This window comes from Ctenopharyngodon idella, chromosome 4 (genome assembly GCF_019924925.1).
Source record: "Ctenopharyngodon idella isolate HZGC_01 chromosome 4, HZGC01, whole genome shotgun sequence".
NCBI lineage: Eukaryota > Metazoa > Chordata > Actinopteri > Cypriniformes > Xenocyprididae > Ctenopharyngodon > Ctenopharyngodon idella.
Genome location: NC_067223.1, coordinates 24,312,677 through 24,329,730, shown reverse-complemented (window position 1 = coordinate 24,329,730; position 17,054 = coordinate 24,312,677). Strand labels below are relative to the sequence as shown.

Genomic DNA, 17,054 nt, shown 5'->3' with positions numbered 1-17,054 from the left:
GCCAGTGAACTCACTGATCCCCATAAAACGGAGGCCACCCATGAACACTCTGTGCCCCATGCCACAGAGGCCACCCATTAACTTACTGTGCCCCATGCCACGTCCACACAGGCTGCTTATGAACTCACTGTGCTCCATGCCATGGCCACAAAGTTCTTTCTCTTCCAGGTCCTCCCGATCCACAGAGGCCGCCCATGAATTCACTGTGCCCCATGCCATGGAGGCCACCCGTGAACATACTGTGCCCATGCCACAGTGGCCGCCCATGAACTTACTGTGCCCCATGCCATGGCCACGCAGGCTGCCCATGAACTCACTGTGCTCCACGCCATGGTCACGAAGGTTTAGTTCTTTCTCTTCCAGGGCCTCCCGATCCACCAAATCCGCCATGGTGCTCTCCGGCTCTACTGAGGAGGTAGTCATCACCTCCACCTGCTCCAACGTTGTCTTCTGCTTCATCAACTCCATCCTGGTGTTTATCAGCATTGTCTGATCTGCTGTAGTGGTCTCCAGTTCCACTAGCGCCACCTTGGTGTTTCCCTTCTTCACTGGCCCCACCCCGACCACCTGGTCCATCATGGTGCGGTCCTTCACCCCATGATCCAGGCTCACCACTGCTCCATGGTCCAGGCCCGCCTCTGCTCCATTTCTCATGGTCTCAGCCACTGCTCCACAGTCCAGGCCCACCCATGTTCCACAGTCCAGGCCCACCTCTGCTCCCCTTCACAGGCCTGGTCCTCCATCCCTCCCCTTGGATCACCTTCTCTCCACCAGCCTTCTGGACTTTTTGTTTTAGTTTTGGGGTGGGTGTTCCTATAGGGCATCTGGAGCTGCCCTTATGAGGGAGAAATGTCACATTGTTTGGGTTTTGTTCATGCACTGTGCCCCATGCTAAGACCATGGAAGCCGCCCATGAACTCACTGCGCCCTATTAAAGGGAGGCCACGCATGAACATACTGTGCCCCATGCCACAGAGGCTGCCCATGGACTTACTGTGTCCCATGGCATGGCCACGCAGGCTGCCTATAAACTCACTGTGCTCCACGCCATGGCTACGAAGGTTTAGTTTTTTCTCCTCCAGGGCCTCCCGATCCATGAACTCACTGTGAACTCATATCATTCTTCATTGCTGTCCATCCCTCCCCTTGGAACACCTTCTCTCCACCAGCCTTCTGGACTTTTTGTTTTGGTTTTGGGGTGAGTGTTCCTATAGGGCATCTGGAGCTGTCCATGAATTAAGAAACTGTTGATCACTTTTTATTTATCATTCCTTTGTAAATGAATTAAGAAATTGTTGATCACTTTTTATTAAATCATTCTTCATAGCTGTCACAGAATCAGCGCCATCATTAACACCAGACCCTTCAGCTCCACCCACTCGATCAGCTTCACCGGAATTCTAATTCACCACACCTGTCACACTCACAGTATTTAAGAAGTCTTCCACTATTCCATCACTGCCTGGTCTTGTTGATTACTACCGTTCAACTTACCTGACTACCTACCTGATCTACTTACCTGTAGAGATTCCTGTCTGTCTTCAGCTTTCGTCATCCACCATCTTCTATCTAGCCTTATACCATTACAGCACCTGCAAAGACAAAGAGACTATTACCATTGAAGCTGCTAAACTAGACATTGAATGAACACTCACCCATTTCTTCTGCTTGCTCTCTGCAACCTGCAAATAAAATACCTGTTCGATTGAGTTACCTGTGTTGTCTCCTTCTGTATGCTGAAAGAAGACCAGACCAACCAACATGCAGCATGATGCCGAAGCAAGCAAAGAACATATAGCTGCAAGCAGCGATATGGGGCCAAGCCCCTGAAGGGGCTGTAGCCTAATGCAGAGCAGGAAGAGCAAAAATAGCAGAAATTGAACATACATGAAAGCAGCTGGTCCAGAACTACAGGTGAGAATGTACTCAAAATGAGCAGAAGTTCAGATGAGAACGAACACAAAATGAACAAAAACACACTTATGTCTAATACAAGAGGAATACATATTAGTACAACGCTTACCCAGATAAAAAAAAAAAAAAAGTAATTGAAATGACAACATTACACACAATTTTATAAAGTTGCCCCACACAGGAATCGAATCCACAGTCTCTGGGACAGGTGTCTGTAACTCATCTCGTTGTGTCACTGGGAAGACGTGTTCATCCAGATGCCGAATTTCCATAGTTCAAGTGAGAATGAACTCAAAATGAGCAGAAGTTCAGATGAGAACAAACACAGAATGAACAATAACACACTTATGTTTAATCCAAGGGGAATAAAGATCAGTACAATGTTTACCCAGATAATAAAAATGTCACAGACCCGCTAGGCTCCACCATCAGCCAATCATAGCGCACTCCCTTACTGGAATACTAATAACACACACCTGTTTCCCATCAGCACCTGTTAACACCAGACTACTTAAGCACGCCACTTACTTCACTCAGCTGTCCGGTCTTGTTCATACTTAAAGGACTTATCTATGATTATCTCTAAGCCTGCCGATCTACTTGCCTGTTCCACTCCAGCGTGTTTCCTTGGTCTCCGTGCTTCTACGTCTGTGTGTGTCTACTTACCTCCATCCTGTGTGCACTCCATTGCTGATCATCCATCCATCCACGAACTCCATATCTGTAAGACAAAGGACAGTATCAATACCCAGTTACCATTCCTCCAAGTCTATATTACCAGATCACTTACCTGCATCACTGTTGTTACCCTGCTGTCTGTCAATAAACTTCTATCTACGTTTACCTCTGTGTCTCCTGTACATCTGTCTGTAACAAAAGGAATTTAAATGAAACAACATTACACACAATTTTATAAAGTTGCCCCACACAGGACTCAAACCCACAATCTCTGCTTGCTTTATTATGAGGAAATCCCACATGTCTGAGATGGGGTTAGAGGTAGGGGATATAAAATATCATTAGCTCAGTATAAAAACAATTACACCTATGTAAAGTCCTTGTAAAAGTACCAGCATGTATGTGTGTGTGTGTGTAAGCTCCATCTCCAGTGACCATGGACAAACCAGTGTGCTTGATTGACACGGAGTCAGATGGAAGCTGTGTGTGCAGCAGTCAGCTCTACAGATCCTGCAGCAGATCCAGCAGCCAGTGGTGGTGGTGGCCGTGGTGGGTCTCTACCGCACCGGGAAGTCCTACCTGATGAATCGCCTCGCAGGACAACAAACAGGTTAAACCCCCACATGCAGCAACATCCAAAGAGCAACCGAATGACAGTTGTTGCCTGTTTGAATTAAAGGGGTCATGAACTGCGTTGTTTTATTGTTTTATAATGTTTCCTGGGGTGCACTTATAATGTTAGTAGTGGTTAAACGGATCGTTGTTGATCCGTACGGACCAAGCCCCACGGTTCGGCACGCATATGTGATTTGCGGATTAATTGCAAGTTTAACCGCAATAGAGTTAAAGGTTATCATTTGCACGTGTTTTGTATTGCTAGTTTACACATTAATTAGAACTCCAGTTTGATTTCTCTTTCGCGTCCTCAATGCACTTGGATGGACACATACACGCATTATGTCAGTCAAAATACCCCTCTCGGCAAGTATTCTTGTAAATACATTCGGTTATGTCTTAACTGAACGAGGTGAGAATTCGGATGTGTATCGGATGTGAGTGTGCATGGGGTCTTACTCTTAAAGTGACAGCAACCTATAAATGCCTGCTGTTGTCTGTCATGTACATCAAACAGCAAAACACAGCTTTAACAAAGATTAATCAATATTAAATTTATATAGTGAACAGTGTCATTTTACATTTAATTATTACATTTCTGTACACGAAAATTAATACTACAGTTAGACCTTGTACTTTATTTGTAACTTTGTTGTATTTATCTATGCTTACAGTATTTGTTCTTTTTACAGTCTGTTCACTTGCCTTTAATAATGTATTAGTTAGGCTAGTAGTTTCTGCTGTGGTATCGGAGTAGTTAAAGTGGGCTAAGTAATAAATGCAAAGTTACCTCCCAATTTTTTTTTGTTTTTTTTTTGTGCTGATCTGAAAAATGATCCGATCCCTGAATTAATAACCGTGATATGATCTGAACCTTGAGTTTTGTGATCCATTGAACCACTAAATGTTAGTATACTTTTTACATTAAAAATTGTCATAATTTAGAAATAAAAGGCATTTTTCCTACCCTGATTTTAGCCCTCTGATCTGAACACTCTGTTTTAAGGGGCGTGTCTGCTGTGAGACTTCAGTGTAAACGCCCACTGCTGTGATTGGCTAACGTCTTTCCATTTGAAATAGCCAAGTATTACTCTCTCTTTTAGCACGCTTTTACTATCGCCCTGTTTGACAGCTTCAGCGCGCGCTGCTCCAACGATTGCAACTGAGCTTTCTTTGATTGCTTTCTTTATATAATTTAATCACCGTTAAATGGCAGATTATTTTCATCCTACTAAGAGAGAACGCAAGTTGACGTTTAGTCACGGGTTTGATTTACTGACACACAGACGAAGAACATCTGACTGTACATGAATCATTAATATCAGATCAGGCATTAGATTTAACACAGTTACTGACATGTTGTTGCATTACTGTCGAGTCTAGGCACTGCACAGTATTTTGTAATCCTCAACGGCATGTTTATTGCTTGGTAGCTCAATCCGGTTTAGCACCACGTAGGCCTATGTTACTTAGGCTACCTATTCTATTGCATGTCATGCACGAATCGGTGGGCGGAGCTAAACAGGCAGTGATGAAGTAGGCGTTGATCTTCTTCTGTGGAGGCGGTGCTTGCTGCCCTTTGACGTCATAGATCACCACTGAAAATCCTGTTGTTTGCTGGGTCTGGTGTCAATAAAAGCTTTTATTGGACTAACAAAGAAGTTTTCAGCTCTGAAACTTACAGGATATTCTCATACTATGATGACTTCTAATATGTCAAAAGCTCAAGGAAAATTTGATTTCTCAGTTCATCACCCCTTTAAGGCCCAGGTGAAAAAAAGTACATTTCTATATTGTACTTAAAGTGCTCTATTTTCGTGCACTAATTTTGTACTTAATATACTAAAAGTTCTTCTTTAGTACTTCTTAAGATCATCTTAAGAACATCTAAGTGTACTCAACTGTGCTATTTTGAGACACCATGAAATATGCTTTTAATATACTATCTCTGTATTTAAAAAATGTATTTAGATACCACTTATAGTACATTTGAACCTATAGTGAACTACAAGTGGTAACTAAATATATTTTTTAAATACAGAGATAGTATATTAAAAGCACATTTTAGTTCATATTTCATAGTGTCAAAATAGCACAGTTGAGTACACTAAGATGTTCTTAAGATTATCTTAAGAAGTACTAAATTTTAGTATATTAAGTACAAAATTAGTGCGCGAAAATAGAGCACTTTAAGTACATTATAGAAGTGTACTTTTTTTCACCTGGGGGCTGTGTAGAGTTGATGACTCTTCAAGACCAGTAACCATATTTTATGGTGATGATTTGCAAATCTATCAACACTTATCTGTAAAATTGGAATATTGCATAAAACATTTGCGAATAAAGCAGCATTTCCATCCAGTCATTCGAAGAGAACAAAATCATCACTTCCTGAAAATTGCCAATAAATATCACTAAGAAAAATAGAAGTTGATGCAGTAGGAGAAGCCACTATATATAATAATGTTCGTATATATGATATATTACTCCTCTAAGCACACAGACAAAATGCAAAAAACAAGTTCATGTTAACTTGTTTTGTGATGCATATGCCTGCCGTTTGGGAATGCAGTCGTGACAGTTCTGGAATGTAACTATATTGAACCACTTTGATGACAGACTTTGCTCAGGCATTTCAGAACAACCAAAACAAGGAATTTATTTGGTAAATGTGTTTCCATCATGTGTTTTCGTAATTTATGCACATCTTGGCATTCCCATCCCAAAATGCGCATAAAAATAAGTGGATGGACACATAGCTACTGTTATTGTCAAAATCTAACAACTATAGATCCTGGTGGAAATTTGTCAGAAAACTGTAACTCTCAAGGTTCATTATTATGAAATGAAGCACACAAGTTGTCACAAACTAAATTAGGCACTATTCAATTTAACAAGTAGGTAAACAAAATATTTCGGTGATCAGTGTTCCATGTTTCTTAGCTCTTTCTCTCTTTCAGGGTTTGCATTGGGCAGCACCATCGAGTCCAAGACGAAGGGCATCTGGATGTGGTGTGTGGATCACCCCACTAAAGCAGGAACCACTCTGGTGCTGCTGGACACTGAGGGACTCGGAGATGTGGACAAGGTAACATAACAGCCTATATGATATAATATGGCAAAGCATACATGAGAACCATTGATGAGAATAATAAAATATGTTTAACAATATTTATTATTATTTCCACTCACTCAATGTCATTGGAAGGTAACAGAGAATTGTGAATCACTGAGTTCAGAAGGCAAAGACCTATTGTGGTTATCTAAGCTATCAAAGAATGTGCTAAGCAATGTTTTACACTCAAAAATGACCAAACACTAGCTATAGCACAGATAAAATTGAGCAGAATGCATAATTAGCAGCTAAATAATGACTTTATTTGTGATAACATAAAAATGTAGTGTATTAAATGTAGATTATGTACCACAAGTATAATTCTACTATTATAAGTTCATCTGATTATGTGATATAATGATATACTTAAGTATTCTGTAAAAGCAGCATAGGTGTAGCACAAGATGCAGTGAGATTCACAAATAAATCTATGAAATTTTTAAACAGCATGCAAAAAAATACACTATTTGATAAGCAAGGTCACAAAAGGTCACAAAACAAAATAAGTCTGTCACATTTTCCAAAAGAGCAATTTGTTCCAAAACATGTTTCTAAATTCACACCCATATTTCTGAAAAACTCTACAGTAATTAGTGCTGGGAAGCCAGATTCATTTCCCTGAACCGGTTAAAAAATGGTTCTTTAGTTCTTTTTTACATCATCATGTAATTTGGACATCCCAGCTTTGTGTACAATCAAACACATATCCAAAAGACACAGTTCTCAAACTGCCGCCACCGGTTCAGTGTACATCTTGACGCAAGAACTGCTGCTGTCAAATTGTTTAGTCCAACTGTGAACTGGTCAGAGTGTAGTAATAATGATACTGTCACAATCATACAAGCAAGTCTTTAAACATGTTTCCTGTACATATTTGATCCTTTCGGCTATAATTGTAGCCTAACTTTACTTTTGCCTCATCAGATAAAAGTCATAAACATACTTCTAATACAACTTATTTGTTATAATTTCTGTAATTGTACTACAAAAATTAGAACATTACTCATTGCCCTGTCAGTCAAATCCCTGTAGACTCGTGCTCATAGTATCAGCTCATTCATCAGTTCTCAGTGTACTGTTTATTGTAGAACTGTTCGGATCTCTTCGGTTTACTGTTAACTCAAGAACTGTTTTGATAGGATCATTTGTGAACTGGAGTAGTTAATAACAAAGAAAAGTTAGCAAAAGCTCTAGATTTTAAATCCCTACAAACCAAGCCGACGGTCGACCAACGTCGGGCCATTGTTGAGCATTGGCCAGCCCAGTTTTTCCATTGTTCTGCACCATAAGCACTAGTTGGACCCTGTTGTTTTTTTGTTTGGGCTGATTGAGTATGTTGAATGTTTTCATAATAACACGAGTCGCCTGGAATGAAGAAAATGATCAGCATGATTGATATTCAAAATGGTAAGCAAGTGCTGCTTTGTTTACGGTTTGTATATCTGCAGTCCTAGTTTTGGTTTCCTTTTTTGAATGACAAATATAAATTATTTATACCTGCTGATATAGACAGTTATTTTCTTTGGGGGATGCTCGGATATTTTTTTTGTTGTTTTTGCATAAACGTACTCCACACGGCTCACGGGGGTTAATAAAGGCCTTCTGAAGCGAAGCGATGCATTTGTATAAAAAAATATCCATATTTGAAGAAGTTATGAAGTAAAATATCTAGCTTCCACCAGAACGCCTTCCGTATTCAAATTACGCAAAAAATGGAACTGGCGCCACGTTAGTTCCGTAATTTGAATAGGGAAGGTGTAGGACATTCAGTGTTGGACAGCGGAAGCCAGACAGCCTTTGTGTTCATAAAGCATATACATTTTTATTTTTATTTTTTTTAGAAAATGGCCGATCGTTTCGCTAGATAAGACCCTTATTCCTCGTCTGGTATCGTTTAAAGCCCTTTGAAGCTCCACTGAAACTGTCATTTTGACCTTCAACCATTTGGGGTCCGTTGAAGTCCACTATAAGGAGAATAATCCTGAAATGTTTTCATCAAAAACCTTAATTTCTTTTCGACTGAAGAAAGAAAGACATAAACATCTTGGATGACATGGGGGTGAGTAAATTATCAGGAAATTTTAATTAGAAAGTGAACTAATCCTTTAAGCAATCAGAAATTTGAGGTGACCCACCCAGGCCCCCTAGAGGCTACACTACTAGTTCAAACACAACTTTTGGCCAAGACGTAGCTGATGTTTGGCGACAACAAAGTCAGCTTTCATTGTTGCTAGTTCTTTTGCATTAGCTTAAAGTGCCAGGGCACTTATTTTAAGTTTGAGAGAGCAGTTCACAGAAAAGAAACAGTTAAAAAAACTCAAAACACATTTTTACCTGCAGGGTGTGCACAGATCCACTATGCTGTCAAGGGTTTTTGTATGATAATAATCTTGCAATGTCATTCTTTGTCAAATGATTGTATCCAATCTGTCTCAGGGGGACTCAAAGCATGACACCAAGATCTTCTCTCTGGCCGTCCTTCTGAGTAGCACTCTAGTGCTGAACAGCCAAGGGACGATCGACAACAGGGCCATAGAGGAACTGCAGTATCCTTTCATTCATACATTATACATTCTTTGAGTTGATATTTCATGGATTAGTACATCGTTGTATTCCTTACCTTATACTACTAATTCTTTAATAATTTCACCACTATTTATATACATTCAAAGCAGTTGAGGCAGGTTCTGGACCCAACAAGTATGGTGCACTTTTTTACCTTTACATTTATTAATTTAGCAGCATTTTATCTAAAGTAACTTACAAATAAGGAAAACAATAAGCGATTTATCTTTAGAATTCAAATATAAGAGTTCATTGTACTATAAAAATATAATGTAAGTTTCAGAACTCAACTACCACATTAGTCCAAAAACAACTTTTATTACTTCTTTTAGTAGCAGGAAAAAGTCTGTAACCCCAGTTCCCTGAGAAGGGGAACAAGACACTGCGTCTGATATTGCTGCTATGGGGAACCAATACCCACTATGCCATGCTGAGGGAATGCTTGCCTCACTTAGCTGTAAATATGCACAGACATAATGGGCATAGCATAAATTGACACTATGGATTATTAAACCAGAGTCAGAACACATCATCCTCAAGGGAGCATCCAAAATGACCCATGTAGACTGTATAGTGGTGCCACTCCCAATATCCTTCAATAGTAGGAGAATATATTCAAGTTTCTATGCTCTATAGCAAGGGAAGTCCTGGCCTTTACAACCTTCCTCCCTCCCTTGCAGGACAGGCGTCAGCTTTACAATGACCCAAGAGCAGATTTCTAAGAAAAAATGGCTCAACTCTTTTTATCAGCAGCTTGAAAAAGCCAAAGGGAGAATATCAACTTTGACTGTTGTGGCTCTGCCTGTTTTAGCATTTCTGCTCCCCCTGCTGTAGATTTTAAATTCTACAGCTTAAATTTATAATATTCAGTTTCCGGGGTTAAGTTTTGAAGAACAGCATGCACAGTGCATGGTGGCACATGTTTATTTTGCATTCCATTGCATTAACAGCACTTAATGCCAATGCACTTGTTGTGTGCTTTGTGACACGGATGGCTAGAGCTGTGGCATGTGCAACTTTGTTTTTTTGGACTGCCTTGGGAGATAGTACCACTATCTCTGCAATACCTGTGTCCCACCCGCCCTGAGGTGGGAATCTTGGTGCGCAGGGCCCCACACACAGCCGATTCTCACTATAGGCAAACTAGGAAAGTTGCTTAGGGCCCCCGAACCACCAGGGGGCCCCCTTGCCGGTAATTTACCATAATGTGAATATTTCTTTATAACAGGCAAATATATGTGCAGTGTCTACTAAACATATGCAGAGTCATGTTGAAATATTTTTAATAATGATTTATATTTATTCAATAACCGTTTCGGACTCAGACATCGTGCAGTGCGACAGATAATAACATGCATTTCGACATGGCTATGGCTGCAAAATGAAACTATCCTTCAGGAACAGAAAAAAAGTGCCAAGAACGAAGAAAGTATGTATTTTTGTACTTATTTAGTCTTGACAAAGCAATAAATTCATAAGCAAGTCATAAACCAACAACTCCAGTCCAGGTCTCCATCGTGTTTCGTTAGAAATGCCCCATGATGAAATGTAACTTTCAGTTTGTGTTGGTACACATCAATAATCAAAGCGTTTTTAATACGTGGTTTAATTTATATAAGAAGTAAATATTTCAAGCTGCTATGTGACTCAGTTACTTTAAAAACAATGACCATTAGTGTAAAATTAGCTCATTAAGAGAATTATTGATGTATTTTTGTATGGTTACCTAAGCCTTCTTTACACTACAAATGCTGGGTTCTTTCAACCCAGATTTAAGGTCGAAATGGACAAAACCAAACCATTGGGTTAAAAGTTTAATTTAAAAAAATGTGATCATTTTTGTCCATATTTGACCCAAATTTTGTTTGAAACAACCATACCTCTTTTTATTTATCATGCTGTAATTTCGTCACGCATTTAGTAATCCAATTCGGCTGTGTGTTACAGTTTTTCTGACAGCGAGATGGTGCCAGAGCATTACTAATAAACAAGCATTTATTTAGCTGTCAACGAAAATGTGGTTTTAATTTGACTTAATTTGACTTAATTGTTCTTAGCTGGTCTCCGTTACATATATATATTTTAGTATTTTTAGATTTACAGACAGATGGACAGTACAGCCACAGGACAGGACCAAACACAACTACACATCCAAAAAAAAAAAAAAACCCTCCTTGAGTTAAATTCAAGATTCAACGTCAAACACAGCCAAGGGAAGTCAAAACAGATTTTTGCCCAGCATGACATGGACAAGGATATAAAATATGTAAATAAAAAAAAAAACCGCATAGGCAACTTTACCATAAAAACACTGGCGAAATTTAAGGGGAGTGGCAATAATGAAAGAGAATCACAATTATCTTACAATTTTTGATACTATCGTAAAAACTACTAGCCTAATTGATGTAAATGTAAAAATACAACAGTCAGTTATAAAATAAGAACAAATAATCCAATTACAAATAGCACAAACATTAAGGTTTATTAAGCTGCTGTCCCTTTAAGACCGACTGCATGGTTCCAATATACTGTTACACGTGCGTTTTATTTCTCAACTGTTTACTGTTCAATTAAGATATTACCAACTATTCATTTTGTGTGAATTCATCAGTTCAAGTGTTAGAAGACACGGAAGAGAATTATTTTTCAGCTTGCGCACAGTGGCTATATAGGCGTAAATATTTAATTTGTTTAACATTGTATTAATTCCAATACATTTACTCCATCCAGAGACATCCTTCTCTGATATATCCATTCTGCTCTCTGTTTGCTCTGTTGTCTGTGTTTTTTCACAGGCACTGTACTGTACATTATGCTATACTGTACAGTATTAAGACACCATAGTGTTCCTTTAAATGTCCATGTCACATGTAGTTGTCTATTTTCTCTATGGTATTTTTATTTTCTCTGTTTACTTGGTGTTCAAACCTAAACTCCCTCCAGATATGTCACAGAGTTGACTGAGTATATAAAGGTCAAATCCTCTGATGAGGGTGAAGACGACTCAGAGTTTGTGAAGTTCTTCCCTAGTTTCATCTGGGCTGTGAGAGACTTCACCCTGGAACAAAAAATCAATGGAAAATACGTGACTGAGGACCAATACTTAGAATATGCCTTGAAGCTGAAACCAGGTAATATTTAAACTGAGTTTTAAATGAGCTGACCATCATTGAGAATAGTATGTACAGCCAGTCAGTAGCACAAAATAAATCCTGACTGAAAGAGTCTGTATTATACTGAGGGCTTTATTACACCATCATAACCAGCTGGCTGCTTACTATGTTTACAATTTGAGAAAATGTCACTGAGCCTGGGAAATACTTAAAACTTGACTTAAAGTTATAATTTCTGTTAAAGCATGCAAGCAACCAAAAGCAACAGGGAAAGGCAATTTACAAGCTACACTGTGTTTTGCTAACCTCTTTGACAAAGTGGTGTCTCGTATCTTTTAAAGGCTCTTCAAGAACAGTTAAAGAGTTCAACCTTCCACGGGAATGTATCCGAAATTATTTCCCATCCCGGAAGTGTTTTACTTTCCCGTTTCCAACCACCCCAGAGAATGTGTCACGTCTGGAGAGCTTGGATCCTGCTGACCTTTCCCCAGATTTCCAGAAGGTCTCAGATCATTTCTGCAAGTTCATCTTTGACAGGAGTGAAGTGAAAAGGCTGAAGGATGGACACACAGTCACAGGCAGAGGTGAGTCGATAGGATATATATGAAATGATGTGACGTGACATTTGCAAAATAAACATTAATATAGCAGCAAGCAAATATTTGACTGATTTACTATATTCAGTTACACAAGTGAATGGCACAGCTGTCAGCTGTTTTGAAGTAGTAACTAGACGTGTATTTCTACTGTAGTAAACTGCTGTCAACAGAGGAACCATGTTTTGGTTCGAATACCTAAGCTGCTGTTTGTTAGGTTGTGCGCTCATTGCACCATAACGCTGATGTTAAGCCTCATACTGAAACTGAAACATCCCTCCATCTTTGTGATGTAATAACACTGAACAAGTGGCAAATGCTAATTAGTCCCACTAAAAATAGCATAAATTGAGCTGTCAATTCAGCTATGACATTGTTTATGATTCTTTCTGGACTGCAAGTTATTAATCTACAGCCTCCAAGTTAATCTCCTTGTGTCTGACCCTTCTCCTTCCCTGAAGTTCTGGGTCAGCTGGTGAAGACATATGTAGACACAATCTCCAGTGGTGAAGTTCCATTTCTGGAGAATGCTGTGATTGCTATGGCATTGATTGAGAATGAGGCTGCAGTGAAGGAGGGGCTTGAGGTTTACCAGAGTGGAATGGAGAAGCTGAAGGACTCCTTCCCTCTGGAACTGAAGGATGTGTCCTCAGAACACCAACATCTCAGCAGCATGGCGACACAAGCCTTCATGAAGCGTTCCTTCAAGGACAGTGAGGGGACATTCATGAAATGTCTTGAGGTGAAGCCCAGTAAATAATGTACAACTCCTATTGAACTGTTATTCAAGCATCTATCTATCTATCTATCTATCTATCAGCTTCTAGTTTCAACTTCTTGTTTAGCAACTTCTAGTTGCTAAACAAGAATAGTACTATTTTGTAGTATTTGTTCTCTACGAACAAATTTTACAAAGTATTGGTGAATAAGACCCATTGTTTTGGCTATAATGAGTAATTATGTCTCTTAATCTGAATCAAAAGCTGAAAAAAAAAAAAAAAGATTATTTTAAATGGCCATTGTATAATAAACTTTTTCTTTTTTTTTTCAATAGTTGTAGCCTCTAAATTATGTTTAATGTCTCTGATATTTTATGTGATGCTGCAGGAAGAAATTAATAAACTCTTTGATGGATATCTGTGCCAAAACGAGGAGGCTTCAAAAAAAAGATGTGAGAATCTCCTGTCATCCCTTTCGGCACCAATGACAGAAAAACTCAAGAAAGGTTTTTATGCCATACCTGGTGGTTATGATCTCTTCTCCCAGGACCTTGAAGACATTGTAAAGGAATATAAAATCCAAGACAATAAAGGAGTCAAGGTGAGTATCAACATTTGACACAATTACTGCAACATCACAGGTTTCACATGCTTTCAATCTGTAAGATGTTTGTCATGTTTTCCTAGAATATGTGTTAGACAGTGGATTAGGGGTAGAGAAATCAACTGGAAACAAATAGGTTCCTGGTTTAAATCCTGGTTTCTTCTGGCCAAATATTGAAGAATCCTAATGCAAGACACTGAGTCCCCAGTGGCTGGGACATGGACACTTGTACTCCAACACTGCTGGACTTTGGCTTTGGACAAAAGTGTCTAGAACTACCTGATGAGTTTCATGATCTGCTGAAACACCGCATTTAACAAAAATGTGTCGATTGTAATGTAAAACCAAACTGAGTGACACATATGCCAAATATGTAACTGACTATAGCTTTGTTTTGTTGTTATTTATTATGATTATAATTTCTCGTAGCATCACCATTATCTTCACAATCATCATTAATAATATTAGTTGTTGTAGTAGTAGTGGTGGTACTAGTCATAGTAACAATAATAGAAGTAGGAGTTTTCAGATTATCATGTGTTTTGTTCACAGGCAGAAGACACACTTGAAGAGTTTCTGAAGCAGAAGTCTGTGGATTCTAACGCCATTCTGCAGGCCGACAAGAAACTGACTGAGAAGGAGAAAGAGATTATGGGTGAGAGTCTTTTGCATCCTGGATGAAGCAACAATAGCACCGTCTAGTGGTAGTTGCCAACTTGTGGGGAAAGAGTTAAATGTTTCAATGTTCAAATACGAAAGAACTACAGTAGTCAACATTTGAAGTGGATCAAAACCTTTCATCAAACTTTTCCTACAACTTTCTACTTAGGACAACTTTGATGAACTTTTTTTATCCACTTCAAATTTTGACTATTGTATTATTACATTTGTTATTTCATCCAATGTTATCAATTTGTGCTAAGCAATGCACAAAATGAACATTAACAACTCTAGATTGACCAGTCTCGTTACATTTATCATTTGATTGAGGACTTTTCTCTTCAACAACTTTCAGTGAATTGCCTCAATGCCTTGAATTCATTTAATTTAAAAGTCCAAATTTGAAATGCAATGCAAAATTAGGTACAATATTATACTTTTTTTACACTTTCTATTAAACATAAACATATTGTCTCAACATCTTCGTCCAGAGGAAAGAGAGAAGGCTGTTCTCCTGGCTCAGGAAATAAATACCAAGGAACAAAAGCAGCGACAACTCGAAGAGAAGATGGAAGCAGAGAGAAAGAGTAATGAAGAGAGGATGAGACAGATGAAGGAGAAGATGGATGAGGAGCTGAGGCTCCAGAGAGAGGAGGCTAAACGTGCCATGGACAGTAAACTGAGGGAGCAGGCTGATCTGATGGAGAAGGGCTTTAAGGAGAAGGCAGAGAGGATGACTAAAGAGATAGAGGACTTCAGGAGGAAGAATAAAGAAGCAGAAAAGGAAAGTGACCAGATGTTTAAAAAGATGATGGAAAACATGAACAAAAGACATGATGAGACTATGAATCTGATAATGAGGCAACACAGTGAGCAGATGAAGGCAATCATGAGCATGCCGAGGCCTAAGTCAGACCCCTCCATGGTAATCTTTCGTCTGATAATCGGCGGTCTCAGCAGTGGTTTATTCACAGGTTCACGTCCCTCTTAATGCAGTTGTAAGCCATTTTAGCTATTTCTGTGTTGCAAACAAATAACAAAAGTTTTGGAATAAAATTTTATAGTCCGGATATTTAAACGCTGATGTTGAGGCAGCGATTAAAATGAGTAGGTGACCTTTGAAACTAATGTTACACTTCAAATGTATCTATTACATTGTTATGCCAGTAGATGGTGATCATTGACTGTTAAGATGTATTTGATTTATCATTTGAGTCATTCATTCAAGAGATTTGTTAAAAAAAATTTAAAAAATGTATTTTGTCATATCACAAATTAAGCTTAAAAGAATATATAATATATCTGGAATCTATATTAAACTATTACTCTTTCTAATATTAAAATGTACAGTCTTACAGAAGGGATAAGATGAAGTCTTTATGTACATTAAAATAAGAAAACATTTCAGAATCCTGCATTTCAATCCATGCCCTTCTAGCAACCCTCAGTTGTCAATAATGTCAGACTGTACGGCAGCCGAGATGCGTTAAAAACAGATGTACACAAAAACATATAACACAGGATTTCCCTTCCCCTGTATATCCATAAAGAAAAAATTCTTGTTTAGCCAGTGGTTATTCTTTCATTTGTCTTTTCATATAACACAAGTTTATAAAATAAAATACATTTGAGCAATTTTAAAAACCCAGAAGCAAAATACTGATGTTTTCTTTTAATATGTGTTTGGCCATTACATCATAATGTAGTTTTATTCACAATATCTTTCAAATTAATTTACACACACCCATACACACTGTCGTATTTATTACTTCCTTCAACTAATAACCAACTATGTAAAAACTTATACCCAACAAATGGTGATCAATAAAACAGCCCTTACCTTCAGATTGTCTGGGGAAGATGAAAAATCAGTTGATTAATAATTCCTAAGTAAATTGTTTGGCCATTACATCAGAGTACCTTATTTAACATTGAAGCGTCTGTCAAAATCCTTTGATGATTTTCATATGCCATGAATCCTCCATGACATGTTTTAAAACCAACTGTCATGTCTCTGCATCTATCTCCATGTTAAGATCCCTAGCCCAGGTAATCCGAAGACTATCAGAAGCCAAGGGGTGGCACGCAAATACAGTATTGTATGTTGTGGAAATGGCCCCTCTTTGATAAGGATTAATATTGGAAACGCTATCGACAAGGGTGGAGGGTGGTTTCAAGGGGAACCCCGGAAAATGCTTACGGACATAGTCCCGGATTTGCAAATATCAGAAAAAATGGAACCTTGGCAAGTTAAAAACTTGAGTCAAATGTTCAAATGAAGCAAATGTTCCACGCAAGCCACAAAAGCCTTATGAAAGAGGGAGGAAAGATGGTTAAGGTGCACTGGGCATAGAAGAGGTGTTGACTGTAAAGTAAAATGGCGCCTAAATAGACACCTGGGCCGTATTCACAAAACATCTTAAGGCTAAAAGTAGCTCCTAACTTGCCGATTTAGGAGAAACTCTTAAAAATAAT

General features: G+C 38.6%; 1 protein-coding gene and 1 pseudogene across 3 annotated transcripts in view; both read left to right on the top strand.

Annotated features, from left to right (window-relative positions):
* Window positions 1-17,054, top strand: part of LOC127511094 (guanylate-binding protein 1-like) — a 290,795-nt gene that overhangs the window by 264,741 nt on the left and 9,000 nt on the right. The gene's annotated exons all lie outside the window — the stretch shown is intronic.
* LOC127511095 (guanylate-binding protein 1-like) overlaps window positions 3,029-17,054 on the top strand; it is a 39,781-nt pseudogene continuing 25,755 nt past the window's right edge.